Source organism: Dromiciops gliroides, chromosome 4 (assembly GCF_019393635.1).
Source record: "Dromiciops gliroides isolate mDroGli1 chromosome 4, mDroGli1.pri, whole genome shotgun sequence".
NCBI lineage: Eukaryota > Metazoa > Chordata > Mammalia > Microbiotheria > Microbiotheriidae > Dromiciops > Dromiciops gliroides.
Window position 1 is genome coordinate 117970612 of NC_057864.1, and position 17363 is coordinate 117987974.

The following is a 17363-nucleotide window of genomic DNA, read 5'->3' on the forward strand; positions in this document are numbered from 1 at the left end:
ATTTATAGCCTTATCCACCCCATTACTTAGACATATTTAACATATTGGTCAATTACTCATAAAACCTATACCTTATAATTTTTTGGCCTCTTCTAGTCAAAAGATACTTACCTCTACCACATTTCAGCTAGAAAGTAATATGACTAAACTAGGGATATTAGTATCACTTTTTTTTCTCCCCCAGGGCAATGAGGGTTAAGTGACTTGCCCAGAATCACACAGCTAGTAAGGATCAAGTGTCTGAGGCTGGATTTGAACTCAGGTCTTTCTGAGTCCAGGGCCGGTGCTTTATTCATTGCACCACCCAGCTGCCCCCCTGAAGGAGGAGGAGGACAAGGATGAGGAGAAGGAGAAGGAGAAAGATAAGGAGGAGGAGAAGGAGGAGGAGGAGGAGGAGGAGGAGGAGGAGGAGGAGGAGGAGGAGGAGGAGGAGGAGAAGAAGAAGAAGGAGAAGAAGAAGAAGAAGAAGAAGAAGAAGAAGAAGAAGGAGAAGAAGAAGAAGAAGAAGGAAAAGAAGAAGAAGACAACGACAACGATGACAACAACATCCAACAGACAGACACTTCTATAAATAAATAATTATCAATCCAGATTTAAATGAAGGGTGTATTAGAAGTGCTAAGAACAAGTAAAAGCGTAATTACTATGTTAATGATAAGTAGAGTTTATATGGTTGCTGTTCATTCATGTCTGACTCTTTGTGACCCCACTGAGGGTTTTCTCGGCAAAGATACTGAAGTGGTTTGCCATTTCCTTCTCCAACTCATTTTACATATGAGGAAACTGCACATCATTCCTGAAATCTGCCTGCCCCCGTGTTCAGTCCTATACTTCAGCCCATGAACAAAACAAGGAGAGTGGATTGAGGAGCTGATTTCTGAGGCCCTTTCTAGCTCTGACTCCTATGATTTCTGGTTGTGAATAAATCTCCAGTGTCCAGGTAAAAAATAAAATAAAATAAAATAAGGCCCCTGACCTTCTGTTGACCCTTTTACCTGTTCCATTGAGATTAATTCTATCTCCTGTGTAATCCTGTGCTTTCCATCATCCATTCTCTCTTGTATCTTCAATTTTCAAATTTTGAAAGTCACATAAAGAAATTAAACTCAATATATCTACACTTTCTATTCCCAAAAATTTGTTAATTATTATAACATTGCTATCACACACACTGAAAAATTTGAATGTGGGGGGAAAGGTAGGAGTCACAATAAGACTATGATGAGTTGCTAAGCTGGTATTTCCAAGTCAGATCTTTAAAATCTGTTCTTTCCTTGCCAATCCCACTAGTGAAAGCCCTCATCTCTAATTGCTGTATCTATATAAGGAAGCACAATAATCTATGGGGCATCAAGGTAGGAATGCATGCAGCAGAGCAGCTAGGTGGCACAGTGTATAGAGCCCCAGCCCTGGATTCAAGAGGACCTGAGTTCAAATCTGGCCTCAGACCCTTGACACTTACTAGCTGTGTGACCCTGGGCAAGTCACTTAACCCCAACTGCCTCACCAAAAAAAAAAAAAACAAAAAAAAACCATGCATCAACTTTTATTATAAATAGAAAATCCCCTCCCCCCGAAGAATATTTGCTGCAATGCATTCTGGGAGGAAAAAATGAATGAAGTAGCAACTAACTGAACTGGAACTTCTGTGCTCATGTACTAAGAATCAAACCAAACTATTCTTAGTAGTGAGAAATAACCTAAGAGGAATCAAATGACAGCAGAGGAACAAGCAGCAGTAGTTGAGAAATACAGCATAGCTTTGGCACCTGGAATATGCATTCTGGGGGTGTGTGTGTGTGTGTGTAGGGGAGGCGATGTGAAGGGATAGGGTGTGAGCACGTTAGTTTAAGTTGGGGTTCTTAACATGGGGAAATAATGATTTTAGCTTATGGTATTTCAGACTCACTATTTCCAATCTCCAGAGAATGGTCCAAAAAAAAACAAAAAAACCAAAAAAACAGGAAAAAAGCTTTATATATGTAACATCAATAAGAACTACTACAATAAAACTTTAACTTCTTTTCTTTCCTTAATTTCAGCCAATTGTGTATGTTACCACAAGATTAATTGTCTGAAAGGAAATCTCTGATTACAATTTCTCTGCTCAAAAACATTCAACTGCAACCTAAGTAATACAAGTTCAAAACTCTCTTGTCTTCTGTTCAAGGGTCTTAAAAATCTGACATATCTTTTCAAACTATTCTAAGACTAATTCTATAATCTGCATCCAAATCACATTAGAAACACCATTTACTGTCTATATTTTAGCAAATCCATGCTTCTGTAGACCTAGAAATCTAATTCCCTAAATCTACTGACAGCTTCAACATGTCTTTTCTCCACATTTCAGTCTTCCATAAATCCTCAACCTAGAATGATTCATTCATTCTTTGAACTCCAAAGCGTGTTATCTAATTGCTGTTCCTATACAGGATTGTGTTATTTAGTCTTTGTAGGTCTAATACCTAAAACAATGACTTGCACATGTCACTGCCCTGGGTATGCAAAAAAGGAAAAAAAATTCTATTTATAACTAAATCCTGAAAATGATAGAAAATTCCATAAAGCTACACAGGGATTTCATTTCTATATGACCTTTTAAAAATAAGAAAAAGACAACCTCAACTGGAAAATAGAAGGAATGAAGAGGAAATCAAATATTTGATAAAATAATTAATCTTAAATCCTAGATAGAAGGAAGAAAAAACGATGAAAACTATTCCAAATAAACTCATAATAATATTGAAACTCTGACATTTTTCATTTCCTAAAAGTGTGGAAGAAGACATAAGAAATACATTTTTTAGACATTGTTATTTAGAAGTTTAATCAATTTATTTACAATTTCTTATGCACTTAATGGTTTGTGTCCTATGGGTAACACTGAAAATCATCAGAACTAACTTTAATAAAATAAATCATTCCACATAATGAGGCAAGGAATCCTTTTTCGATTTTTTACCCAACTGCTATAGTTCTCGAAGTATTCCATATTTTCAGCTATTATCCCTTTCTTACAAAGAGCCCACTTAATAATGTTCATTCTAACAACCTCATTTATTTTCCAGAAAATTAACTCAGTTTCAACCCTGATTAATGATTTCATCTAAATGAATCAAATTAAAAATTGAAAATTATATTTCAAAAGCCAAAGGAAAAAAAAATTGACCATTTCCAGTTAACAAATGATCCTTTCAAATATTAAAAGATGACCATGAAAAGTGCGTGCTAGTAATGAAATCTAGCTCAGGCCTGCTGCTTATCTAGAGTTCATGGAATAAGAGGGGGGAAAAAAAGGAACCCTATGCATTTTTAACACTGAAATCTCTTGGGATACCAAACTGGCTTCCACTTAGTCGTTGCCTGTAATCAGTGTACCAAAATAATATGAGAATTTCTCTGTTAATTAAAGCTGGTAAGATTCGAGATGCACCACAGCCGAAGGGGGATTAGGAAAGCATACATACACTAATCGCCTCTGTTAACAAAACCTAAACCCTGAAAGAATGCACTATGCCAAGACCTATTCTCTGCAAGTTGAAGGCATTATAGGAGGAAATGCAGCAACTAATTAGGGAGAAACTTCTTGCTAAATATATTATTATTTAAAAACTGTCAATTCTTTTTCAAGGAATGTGGTATATTTGTGATATATATATACATAATAAACACATAACTATATCACAGAGTAACTGATTTATCTTCTGGATTTTAGTCTTTAACTCAGATCTTTTTAAAATTTACATACAAGGGCAGCTAGGTGGCACAGTGGATAAAGCACTGTCCCTGGATTGAGGAGGACCTGAGTTCAAATGCGACCTCACACATGTGACACTTACTAGCTGTGTGACCCTGAGCAAGTCACTTAACCCTCATTGCCCCACACCCCCCCCAAAAAAAGTTATGTACATCAGGAGTAACCATCAGTAAAAAGGATATAATGAGCCTTTGATTACACGTTTAAAAAAAACAAAAACAAGGGTATATCTTATGATATATCACTGTGGTGTTATACATAAGTCATAAGTTGTACCCTCTTTCATATCCCAACATTCCTCCAAAGTATTGTGGATTTTATACAAAGTATGAAAAAGGTGTTTGAAACCAGGGCAGAAGGAATAGGGAAGAATGGTGAAGGGCAGGCACGTGGAGGGTCAAGGGCAAGTCACCTTTGCATATCATTCAAATAATTTCCTTGTATCTTACTCAGGCAGTGTAGGGAGATCTGTTTCTAGGGTAAAATGAATAATACAAAGGTTCATATTGACATCTCAAATGCATATGCATCCATAACCCTTAGGGGGAATGGACAAATAGGGTAGAGGTATGGAAGGACAGAAAAAAGCATGTATAAAATGGAGAGTAGTTTAACCAGGGGACAACCCTACAAGTAGAGAACAGGGCTTACTGTACCAACACTTGCCTCATTGAGTTAGAAATATGAACTCACATAGTGAAGCAACAGGGAGTTTCCCAGAAAACATAAACTCACTCATAGTATATGATATAGTTTTCAGGTAAACCTCATGGGTGAAAGCCAATGGGTCTTTTATTAATATTACTTATATAGATTGTTAATAACAACTACTATACTTAGTGGATAAAGTAGAAAACAATTTCAAGGTGAAAAGCCAAGAATATATGTTAGGGTGATTTTAGAGGTATGAATTATTATACTGAGGCTATCTGAGGATTTTCCTGATTTCTTTGTCTAAGAAAATTTGTCAAAGTCTCTTGTAATAGGCTGTCCTGTTTCCCTGTTCTCCCACCCAACTACTGAATCTTTGACAGAAGAAATGGAAGAACACCTGGATTCTTTGTGTCATTAACCATCACAGAAATGCGGAGGACAAGCAGCCAGTCAAGAGTCAAGATACAAATGTGAAGAACCCTAATTTTAATGAGAAATGGAAAAAGAAGAACTTAGTAGAACTAAGACAGAAAACTGAATGATAATGGTTTCTAGCCTAGCACAATTTTTCTAGCAAATTCCCTTGTCTTATGTGACAATTTACAGGTGCCTGAATTCATCTTGGCCCTTAATTTTAATCATTTTAATCGTGATGTTGTGAAGAAATTATTTTATATTCTACAGTAACAATTTATCAAATAGTAGGTCAACTCTATCCACAGTAATGGTAGGGAGTTTGAACACTGACCATGGCCATAAGAGAACTTTATGGAAATCATGGGTACAGGTGATGGGTTCAGTGGACTACAATTTGCTTCTCACACCTAAGAATTATTCAACAGTACACAGTTGGTAGCTTATTCTTAGGAGGAAAGGATAGCTCAGTTACATTAGGTATAACTAAAGCTTCTGAGTTATAATACTAGAGAACAATTATAAGTAATTTTGTGCTAGAATACAGCATTTACAAAATGTTCTTGTGCATGTTAAAAACCAATAAGGGGGGCAGCTAGATGGCGCAGTGGATAGAGCACCGTCCCTGGAGTCAGGAGTACCTGAGTTCAGGTCCAGTCTCAGACACTTGATATTTAACTGGCTGTGTGACCCTGGGCAAGTCACTTAACCCCAATTGCCTCGCTAAAAAAATAATAATAAATAAAAAACCAATAAGAAGATAGGACATAAAGAACTATAATCAGAGGTATCTATCTATCTATCTATCTATCTATCTATCTATCTATCTATCTATCTATCTATCTATCTATCTATCTATCTTCCTTCCTCTATACCTTGTTAAATGTTCTACAAACACTTCTAGCATTATATATAATCAGTATAGTGACATGGAACATTTTTATCAAAAAACTCAATCTAAATAAATTTTCATCATACTATAAAATAGATATCAAAGATTCTAAAAATCACATATGAATACGTGGCTGCATGCACACGCGCGCTTGCGCGCGCGCACACACACACACACACACACAGATTTAAACAAGTTTGCTCTATTTCATTCACATCACACTTTTATTCTATCTTTCAAGTTCAACTCAGGGTCCATCTATTCCTGGAAGTTTATCCCAATTAAGTTATCATTGTCCCCTACATGCCACCATGAAGGGACTTTCTATCATTAATCTATATTGAAATGTAAATAGCTTCATTAACACTTTCCTAGACTGGTCTAATCTATTAGATTATAAAAATTTGTATTTTGCTAATTAATGTAATGTCTCTGTGATGATATGAACACCCAGTATATCGATATCCTGAATAAAAATACTCAAAAATATCATACAATCTATAACTTCAGAACATAATATCACCTTATCCAATAATCTCATTTTGCAGAGGAAAAAAAACTGAGATCCATAAAGTAGCATTATTCAGTTTCATAAAAGTAGAAATGAGGGATTATTACTCCACATTCTGTGTTCTTTCCACTAAAACAAGGTTTCTCCCAATGAACTGTTCGCCTAGCTCAGTATCTTCAAACTGTTTTTCCATGGAGCAAGGGAGTTCAATAATGAAACTCTAATTCTTCTTTGGGGGGAAATAGTCAATACTTCCTTTACTCTGTACCCTAACATTGGAAAAATGCCATCAGGTTAAAAAAGTACTTTCTGAATCATTATGAAATAAGAATATTCAGAGAAAAAGAATAAAACGAGCATTCTAGTGCTGTGATTAGAAGAACTTAGTTTTTTAAAAGCTAAAGAACTTGGGGACAGCTAGGTGGTGTAGTGGGATAAAGCACTGGCCTTGGATTCAGGAGGACCTGAGTTCAAATCCAGCCTCAGACACTTGACACATACTAGCTGTGTGACCCTGGGCAAGTCACTTAACCCTCACTGCCCCACCAAAAAAAAAGAATGGCTTCTATTTAAAAGCAGATAAATCACAACATTAAAAAAATAAAGTGTTTTTAAAAAAAGCTAAAGAACTTAAGATACAAGAGAGCAGGAAGAAGATCACTTTGATCAACAAATAACTATATATGGAAAAGAAAGATGTTTCCTTTTTCTTTTGTGGTATTTTTGGTGATAAATTGCTAGAACATGAAATAATAAAACAATCAACAAGCATTCATTCAGCACCTATTAAGGCAAGTAGGACAGTAGTAGGGGCTGGGGATGCAAAGACAAAGAATGAAACAATTCTTATTCAAGGACTTTCACCTCCTCTAGGATGTTGACAAATTTTCAAGGAATTTTTTTTAAAAAGCCAGAAACATGGAATTAGATAATGTCTATCCACTCACTCTGCACATTTCCATGCAGAGAAAAATTCACGTTCCTTCTAAAAAGGAATTGATAATTTGCTGTGGAAGCATAAAATTGGAAACAGGTATGCTGTATTATGTAAATATGTAATAGGCTTAATGCATACAAAAGCTTTTCATTTTTAGTTGAGGACATTTTATTGATTTTTTTTATTTTGGAGGGTGTGGAGGCAGGCAATGGAGGTTAAGTGAGTTGCCCAGGGTCACGCAGCTAGTGTCAAGTGTCTGAGGCCAGATTAGAACAAGGGTCCTCCTGAATCCAGGGCTGGTGCTTTATCCACTGTGCCACCTAGCTGCCCCTGTTGAGGACATTTTAAATGCAAATTAGAACAGCAAAACAATTATTTATAAAGGCAAATTCACATTTTATTTGTCGAGTCCGGTCACATATTTTTGAGGCCTCAACATTCTTAAAAAGCATAGAAGGGGAAAAAAAAAAACAGCAAAGAAGGGAATAGGGAAAGGGAACAAGAAAATTCTTATAGTTTTTATGTAACATCTTTTCTCCATTTTGTTTTATGTGATCATCAAAACTGGATAAAAAACAAAAATGTCAGTTGTGCTTGTTATATGCTATTATGCCCAAAAGTTCTTTTAAATAATATTTTGAAGTCAGTAAAAATAAAGAAAACTGCCATATACCCCTAAATTAAGCCACCTTAATTTAGGTGCAAAGATCTCAGATTCCAAAAGTGAGGTTGGCCAGTCAACACTATCAAGAAGAAAGGTAAAAAAACCAAATTTGGTGGGGGCATCTAAGTGGTGCAGTGGATAAAGCACCGGCCCTGGATTCAGGAGGACTTGAATTCAAATCTGTCCTCACACTTACTAGCTGTGTGACCCCGGGCAAGTCACTTAATCCTCATTGTTCTGGAAAAAAAAAAAAAGAAAAAGAAAAAAAAATTGGCATCATACTTGTAATACTTGTAGACTAGTGAGAGGAAGGCTATGCTATCCCCACACTAACATTTGTCACTTTTATGTGAACTAAGAGAAGACACATAGCTAGACACAGAAACAAAGCCAGAAAAAAAAAATTGAAGATTGAAGTGCAAATTTTGATTTTGATTTTTTTTTTTTTTGCTTCTAAGGGTATTGGTCAGATCCTTACTGTTATTTGAACACAGTTTTATGGCATGGAGTCCAATTTACTAAACAAATACCAGCTGTAGTAAAACATCTGTTAGGGAAACAGGAAAAATAAACTCATAAAAGCAAATGAAGGTATTTCCTAGCTGTAGTTTCACATATATGTAAATACTAGGCATATGGAAGAGTTCTCAAAAGAAATAAATCACTCCATTAGAAAGCAAGTATAAAATCTGTAAATGAGTGGATTCTATGCTGAAGACTGGCTTATAATGGAACATGATTTTAGAAGAACAGAATATACACGTATATACACACAAATAGATAAAGACAGACACACACAAGCACACTCATCTACACTAGATGAGACTAAAAGAAAAATGATTGTCATCAGTCAGGTAAAAATAGCAGTTCTCAAAATGTAGAAAGAAATCATGTTTATATGTAGGGATAAATTTATGTGTATATGTGTATGATTATGTCTATTAAATGAAGTGAACATGTAAAATTCTGTGCTCACCTTGCAAAACATAACCTGGGTATTCTTGATAGGCTAGCCTTCTAGATTAGTAGCGTTCAATTGATTTGAAAAGGGTAGGTAACCTAAAGGAATCTAATAAACACTTCGCTATAACTTTTTTTTTGGGGGGGGGGGGGGCAGCGCTGGGCAATGAGGATTAAGTGACTTGCCCAGGGTCACACAAGCTAGTAAGTGTCAAGTGTCTGAGGCTGTCACTATAACTTTTAAGAGAAGCATACGACTTAAAGGGCATGTAGCTAGAAGGAGCAGTGGGTAAATGACCAGATCTGGAATCAAGAAGATTCATCTTCCTGAATTCAAATTTGGTCTCTGATACTAACTAGCTGGGCAAGTCATTTTACCCTCTATGCCTCAGTTTCCTCATCTGCAAAATAAGCTGGAGAAGGAAATGGCAAAGAACTATAGTATCTTTGCCAAGAAAACACAAAATGGGGTCATGAAGAGTCTGACAAGACTGAAACAACTAAACAACATATGACTTAAAAGTATACCTAGGGATCTATCCAAAGTATCAAGCTTGTATGAAATAAAAACCCATTGAATATATTTACTTTTTTTAGGCTCTGAAGAAACTGTTGCTTTCTTTGTAACAACATGAAAATGGATTCTTTTGTTCCTGATGATTTGGGTTAGATTCTCTCTCCTATATGCATTCTCCTTTCTCTTTTCATTTTTGAGATACAGAGTTTAGGTTAAAATGAAAGATATAATGCACATAAAACCAAATTCACACCAGTAATACAAAACAAATCAAGGAGTGGTAATAAATGTCAGAGTTGTATCAGCAAAGGCAAGCAGCTAGCGTGTTCTTTTTTTTAAAGAAAAAAATTTTTTATCATACTTAAAAGTGAAATACCTAGCTGTTATCTTGGTGCCTGCAGAACCTCCCCATTGTAGATTCAATAATACAAGAGGCTTCTTATCAGCAGTGAGGGTGACTGATTGGAGCTGTGATATGTTTAGACAATGCACTGTATTTAACTGAATTTACAGATGCCCCAACTCAGATGTGGTAGTAAACGCCAGGGACTAATAGGAAATTAAACATGTACAATGGACTAACTCCATTTGCTCTCACACACTGTAATGTGTTTAGTTAACTTACTCATAGTCACACTTTATCTTTTTCTCCATGGATTCTCTGGGATATGTTTCAAATTGGAGATAGATTAAATCTTCTTTTCATTTTTTTCCCCACAATTTTATTGCTACTTTTCCTTATTATTGCCTACTCTTTCTCTTGCAGAGATAAGCTAAACAAGATGACCCATGGTACTCCCACCCAACCCAATTATCAGATAGTCAGCAAGTAAAGCAAGGGTGCAGAAGATTCCATGATATTAATATTAATATAACATGAGAGGAACAAAAATCAGTCACTTATTTGAAAGCAATGGTGTATTTAGCTCATTTGAAATTTAAATGTGAATTTTAATGTACCTGGTAAGTAACACATACACAGAAAGAGAGAGCTGGAGAAAGGAGAGTGTGAATAGGTCAGTTCAAGAATTATTTTAACTGCTTGTTGTTTAGTATATTTGCTAGCAAAACCAGCTGTTAATAGGCATGTGTGTACAGGAATAAGCAGTAGAAGTATGTTGGGGGGGCGGGGGGGGGGGGAGAGGAAGAGAGAAAGATGCCATGGTACTCCAGAATTTTCATCTAGGGAATGGAGAAAGGTAATTTATCGTCAGATAAATTCAGATTGATCTCTAGATCTTCTAGGAATTCGTTGAATAGGGCCATCCACAGAAAAGACTCTCATTATATAATAAAAGCACTGAATCTGTAATGGTTTTATTGTCCTTATAAAAATGTAAAGGGCTGCTACTATTTTGAATGCAGGTAAACTAGGCAGTGTATAAAAACAACCACTATTCTGCCCTTATCACAGACAGATACATTTCCCAAAGGCCCAAGAGTTCAACTGTTGTGAAATTAAAGCCTAAAAATGAAAATAAACACTGATTGAGATGTATGGGGATTGCATAAAACAATGGATGCTAAGGGATAAAGTATGAGCATAATTATACCTGCGTTTTTTGTCAACATGTTTTATGTGGGGGGAAAAGAAGAGGAGAGAATGTATCTTCAGAAGATTAATTTATAAACTATGCAAATAATAAAATCAATACCAAGTGTGATGTTAAGAGAAGTCAAGGAAAGGTTTTTGTTTTTTAAATATCCTCTCAAAATGACTAAGATGTAATTGAAACACTTACTAATGTATTAAGTGAAATTCTGTCTTCAGCATTAAGTGAGCAGAGAAAAAGAAAAAAGGCACATTTTAAATAAGGTGACCTATGGGGACTGAATTATGATCTTGATAAAAGAATAAATAACACGAACACCACATTTTCTTATTCTAAAACACTACATTGAAGTGAGACATATTAGAGCTGAAGAAAATAATTAATTATTAAGTTCATCATACTGCTAAGACTTTTATAACTGTGGACCACTACAAAAGAATAATCCTAAACTTAACTTATCAGGGCATCTGGTCCATATGGAAAGTTTGAATCTAATGACGATTCACACTATGTAACTTCTCATACAGAGACAGAGTGGCAGAACAGAGAGAGCACAAGACCTGGGACCATGAAAAGACCTGGAATAAAATGCCACTTCAGACATTTGCTACCTTTGTAAATCACATAATTTCATCAAGTCTCAGTTTCCTCATCTGTAACAAGAAGAGGTTAAACTCGATGCCATGTTAGGTCCCTTCCATCTCTAAACTGAGGATCTGGTGATGATCCCATAATCAGTGTGCATAATCACAATCATCTTAATGATCATATGCATTTTTCAAAAGTATGTTTATTTTTTAAAAATAGTACATAGATCATTGTCATGAACAAATCTGATGCAGTCCTCTCTCCAAAACAATACAATTAACATTTTAATTTCTCCCAACTACATTTATTTTTACCAAGTTAGAAGATAGACCTGAGTGCTATCATAGAAGGTGGTAAAAAAAGATAATGCTATATTAAAATCTGGTCATAATAAAATATCCATTACCTAGTGAAATGGACTTCATATTAATCAAGCTCTTCTACAACAGTGTAATCCAATAAATGTTACTTCTCTTAATCAGTTCTGATTGGTATTTGTTATATGAGACATAGATAGACAAATCTTTGACCAATCTTTAATTAGGATCACTGATGAAATATTTATTCTTTTAATTTGAATTTAGAAAACCAATGGAGCCATGTTTGCATCTTTTATCAACTAAAATATTATCTTTTTTATTGCTTTAAAAAGAAAACCCAGCAGATTTTTTAAAATGTTCCCCTGAGGACAAAAAAAGAAATGCACCTTTGATACATCCACAGTTGCCCAGGGTCTATTTCATTTTGTGCAAATATTTAATACAGACATTCAGGTCATAAACCAATGTTACTCATCTTTCTAGGAGAATAATGCATAGATTCTTTCTGTCTAAAAAGAAAGGGAAGATATTTTAAAATATCATTAAGGCCTGCCAAGTTCACCAAACCATAATAAAACCCTACCCAATGCTTTAGGAGTACTAACTAGTTCAGTACAGAACTTTATAGGGTATTCCAAGAGTCTTAGTGCAGTCTTAAGTTTTCAGAGTAGTGTCATTGATCATCTATCACCTCAAACCAAAATCATCTTCCATTTTTAGAAGCACCAATTTATAAATGCTTCAAGATCCCTTGCAAAATTCACTAACAGAAATGACCAAAGAACATTACAATAACAGAATTAAATTCAATTTCAAAAAACTTTACCAGAAACATGTTATTAGCTGACTACTGCCTATAATGAATGAAGCAGAAAAAAATTATTTTAGTTTACAAATTGAACAAGAAAAAAATGGGGAAATATTGTTACGTACTAAAGACAAATGCACACCCTTAGTTTATAGCCAAAGAACTCCAAGTTAAGTACAGGTTTTTATCTCTACATGGTCTTATACATGGTCTGGTATATTTTCCATTCATTTCTTATCTCAGTAAATAATTGACTGAATAATTGTACATGGCAAATAAAATGTACTTTCTTGGTGTGCACAGAACAAAATGTGAATAGACTTAAACTTCAACTCACCCATAAACTGCTATGGACATAATACATTTGAACACACCAGTGGGAGTAGTAGGAAGAGCAGGGGCAGTTATAGTACTTATGTTTATACTTTAAAATAATTTTTCACATTATCTCCATGAAATCATAATGCTGTAATCATCTTTCTTTCAAAATATGGTATGAAATGATCACAACTTGAACTAGTCTAGAGTTAGTGTCTACTTTCAGTCAGAGTTGATAAGAAGCAACAATAGATAATAACCTTACAATACTGTTTCTTGTCACTTAAAAATGGGCAAGAATGGACACTGGATAGGTTATTTATAAGAATGAAGAATTGAGTAAAAAATACACACAAGGTTAATGGTGTCTGTTAGTTTGTTTTTTGTATATTTTATTATTATTTAAATGTAATTTTCAAAACTAATCATCACTTATTAGGCATGATTTGTGCCAATGCTAATGAAGAAAATTGTTTTAAAATGTACAGGCCTTCATGAGTTTAGCCACTAGATTTTCAGGTCTAAGTATAGTAAGTTAAACAATACTATTGTTTTATACTAAAATAATTCTTCCAGGCACAGGAGGTAACAAAAGTAACTGAGGACAGAACTGTCAAAAAGCTGAAAGTTGAACATTTCTTTACACTCAAGTTGGTGACTTTCAGTCTTTCATATAGTGGGGTACAACATGGAAATGTTCAACTTTTCTTTCCTTCAGATTCAAAGATAATGATAATAGACATGCCAATAACAATTTAAGGCAAGATATTAGTCTTCACACATGAGATCTCATTTCAACTTCACAACCAGCCTTTGAGGCATGTACTGTAGCCATTATTATACACACAGTAAAGATGAATAAAACTGAGGCTCAGAAAGCTTCAAGGTTTTTGGATATTGTCAAACAGCAGGTGAATGTGAGTAATCTCTGAACACTGATCTTTATTACTCCATATCCAGTGTTGTTTCCATTTAAAAAAAAAGTAATACTGAAATTTACAAGGATGGTGTTAATGTTGGCAGAATTTACCTTTGGTTTTAAGATGATGGTGGCTTGGTTTGTTACCAATGACCTACTTTCCCCTCTGCTTATGATATTCATCACCTAGCTGTTAGAGACTCTGCCAAAATAGCTTTAAATGGATTAAACTGATACAGTTAGAGAAAGGAACAATTTAAAAACAAGCCTGCCACGGGCAAGGGCCACCCTGTCACTCTCCCTTTAATGGCAATTATAAGGCTTTATGTTTAGTATGTGGCCAAAAGATGCTGTTGACTTATTCAGCTCCTCTAAACTAGTATCTAAGAAATGTCTTAATTTCTAAAACAAACTCCTGACAAGATGAGAATAGCTATGAGATCTTTTATTATTTTGTGCACCAACTTGTCAAGCCAGCCAGTAAAAAAGTGTACCCTCCTATATGATAAGACAGCATCAATCTTTCATGAGAGCTATCTATATATAGCTGGAGAAGCCAACCTCTGACTTGACAAAGTTTGGCATTAGGTCAGAAAGAAATCTAAGATTTCTGAGGCTTGTCTGAATTGAATCAAAATATTACAACTGAGATGGAAGGCAGAATCAGAGAACTTTAGGCTTGTGAATAGAAATGCTACAAGAAAACAAAATTACTTGTCATTGTCTCTATGAATTAATCAGACAACAACAACATTGATGGGGCCTCCGATAAACAAACAATGCCAGGTTTTATGTGAAATTACAAAAGCTATATGGATCTATGTTCTTTGTCCTGAAGTAGCTTACTACTGAATGAAACACGGAAAACTTCAGTTTGGGTTCTGTATCTTTCCTTGGTACCAAGAAATTAAGATAAAGAAAATAAGTTCTAACCAAAACAGGCAGTGAAAGATAAGAATGAAAAGCAAATGACAAATGATGTCATTAGTGGTGACAGTTCAACCCTTCTCAAGATAGATTCAGTATTTTCTTTTCTCCTCCCTACTTTTCTCCCATTTTGTCAATTTATGCTTTCCATTTATTCTTTCTTGCTCCTTCCCCTCCTTCCACACCGATGCTAACGCCTTATACCTAAACTCACAGTAACTATTTGGCTCCACTGATGGCAATGTGGCCTAAGAATATTGGCTCCATTCTACAAAGAATATGAAATCATATATATGGGTTGGGAGGGGTAGGTAGTAGTATCATGGACAGAAAGCTGGTCTCAGAACCAGGACGACATGGGTTCAAGTTCTGCCTGACACATGCTCACTGTGGGACTCTGGGCAAAAGTCACTCTCAGCACAACACTAAAATTAAAAGTTTTAGAAGTTGCCAACCTGCATCGGTAAGCAAGTTTTCCCCTACATCAGTGCTATCCCTAAAAGTGAATTTAAACCATACACATCTTGGGTCAAAATCACTGACTTTCTTTATACTTAAGTTTAGATACTTGCACAATGCATAATCGAATCAAGCAGCTCTGTGCAGATTATTTAACTTAAAAGCTCATGGATGTTTGCTTCAGAGGTTTGTGCAGCACAGTGAATAAGCTAATAAATGGAAAAGGCTGTGGCACCTTTATGAATCCTATGCAAATACTTCTTAAGAAAGCCATTAATGGGAATTATAGAAAGGAAAAGCCAACTAAAAACATGGGCCAGGAATAAACAGCATGATTCAACTGGTCTTTGGGGGCCTTCTATTGTGTTCATGATTTTATTAGTACTATTCCCCATGTAGAATTATTATAGCTTTTGAAAGTAAAATATGAATTCTTTTTTGTCATCGTATTCTAAAAGTCTGTCTTCTTTGGTGGACTTTAAGGATTATTCAAGGTGTTAAGATTTTTGTGTAAGTTATTAAAGTGACTTCTCCAGGGATTAGGGGAACTTTTGGAAATTTCTAAAGGTAATAGGGCTACAGAGGGATTTTCCTAAAAGCATGCATTTTCTCTTTTTATTCTCACATTTTAAGATGTCAAAACGTACATAATAAAATATAGAAAATATATCCTAAAATGATCTGATTTTATATTCATATATAAAACAAACAAACAAATCTGCTGAGTAACAAAAAAGGAAAATGTTTCCCAAAATATTAATGAAGTATCACATTATATTTCTCTGAACAAATCTTTGTGAATAAATCAATCTTGAACATCCTAAACAACACAATGTATTCTGGGCATCCTAAAACCACAAAATCATTTTTGAATGTAATCAGATATAGACAATATATCCACAAAATGATGTTACAAAGAAACTTCTAAAACGGATATGTTTTAAAAAATCACAAATACACTTTTGTTATCATCTATATATAATCATTATATGTTGTTCGGGTTACTTAGATTTTATATTAGTCTGTGTGTATGTGTGTGTGCATGTGTGTGTGTACGCGCGCGCACACTGGTATGTGCAAACATTCAATAAATTCCCTTTCCATTTTAGTTAAGGATCCTCAAAAATGTTAATTGATCAGAGTAGGGACATAAAATAATTTCTTCAAAAGCTCCTTGGACTATTTGCTATACATTCAGCCAAAACCCAGGCATTAATAACAAGATGCTTTGATAAAAGAAAGGACACAGTAATTTGCAATCCCCTTTCAGGTTTCTTTAGTTGCCAAGAAGATACTTTATTGATCAAAATTTTTTAAAATATAGTTATGAAGCTTTCACTATATCTTTTGTGGATATTGCCACCCTAACCCTCCTCCCTTTGTCCCAAAGAGAATTTCATGGCAAGGTATTGGAAAGAATAACTCTTGCTTTGCAACTATAGGAAAACATTGCTTAAGTGTTTTTACCAGCCTACGTTGTACAGGGTATACGAAATTGAGCATCTGATCTCCCTGATTCCACACCCTGCTTTGCAAAAACACACCATTTGCAGATCAAAGGGAAACAATTTCTGCTTTCATCCCAGCTGACGGACGATTAAATTAAAACAGATCAGCAGTGCGGTGCATGGGCAGGTGGCACTCGAAGCCACAGTCGGCCTCAGAGCGATTAAATTGCGGCGGAGATGGAGGGCCTTCCGCTCCCATTCCCGCACTTACAGATCAAACGGTGACAAATGAGATGTTACTGCTCTTGTAAAGCAAGGCTACAATCTGTCAAAATCCAACATAATTTGTGACCCTCTGTGACATCCTCTTTCTCTTTTTTTTGACATTTGAATACAGTGATTGTACTAGAGTCAAGTCCATTTAAGTGAATATAGTCAATTCTATCTAAAGGAATAGAGCCTGTTAGCTCCAACATGGTAGCTGAATATATATCTGGTGAGTACTCCAGCGACCCTTTGTGTTAAGTGCATACCATTAACAATGAATTCTGATTTTTTCCAAGTTATATAATTTGATATCTTGACAGCCCAGACACTTAAAGCACTACTATTTGTTTTAAATGGCTTTATTTTATTGTTTAAATGTCAGTATCAAAATAAAGTAATGCATATAGTCTTGTCAGTTCCAGTACAGGGGGAAGTGTTCCTGTTGAG

At 35.1% G+C, this 17363-nt stretch overlaps 1 protein-coding gene across 9 annotated transcripts in view; it reads right to left on the bottom strand.

Moving 5' to 3' along the window:
* Positions 1–17363, bottom strand: part of ESRRG (estrogen related receptor gamma) — a 704143-nt gene that overhangs the window by 86045 nt on the left and 600735 nt on the right. The window lies entirely within an intron of this gene.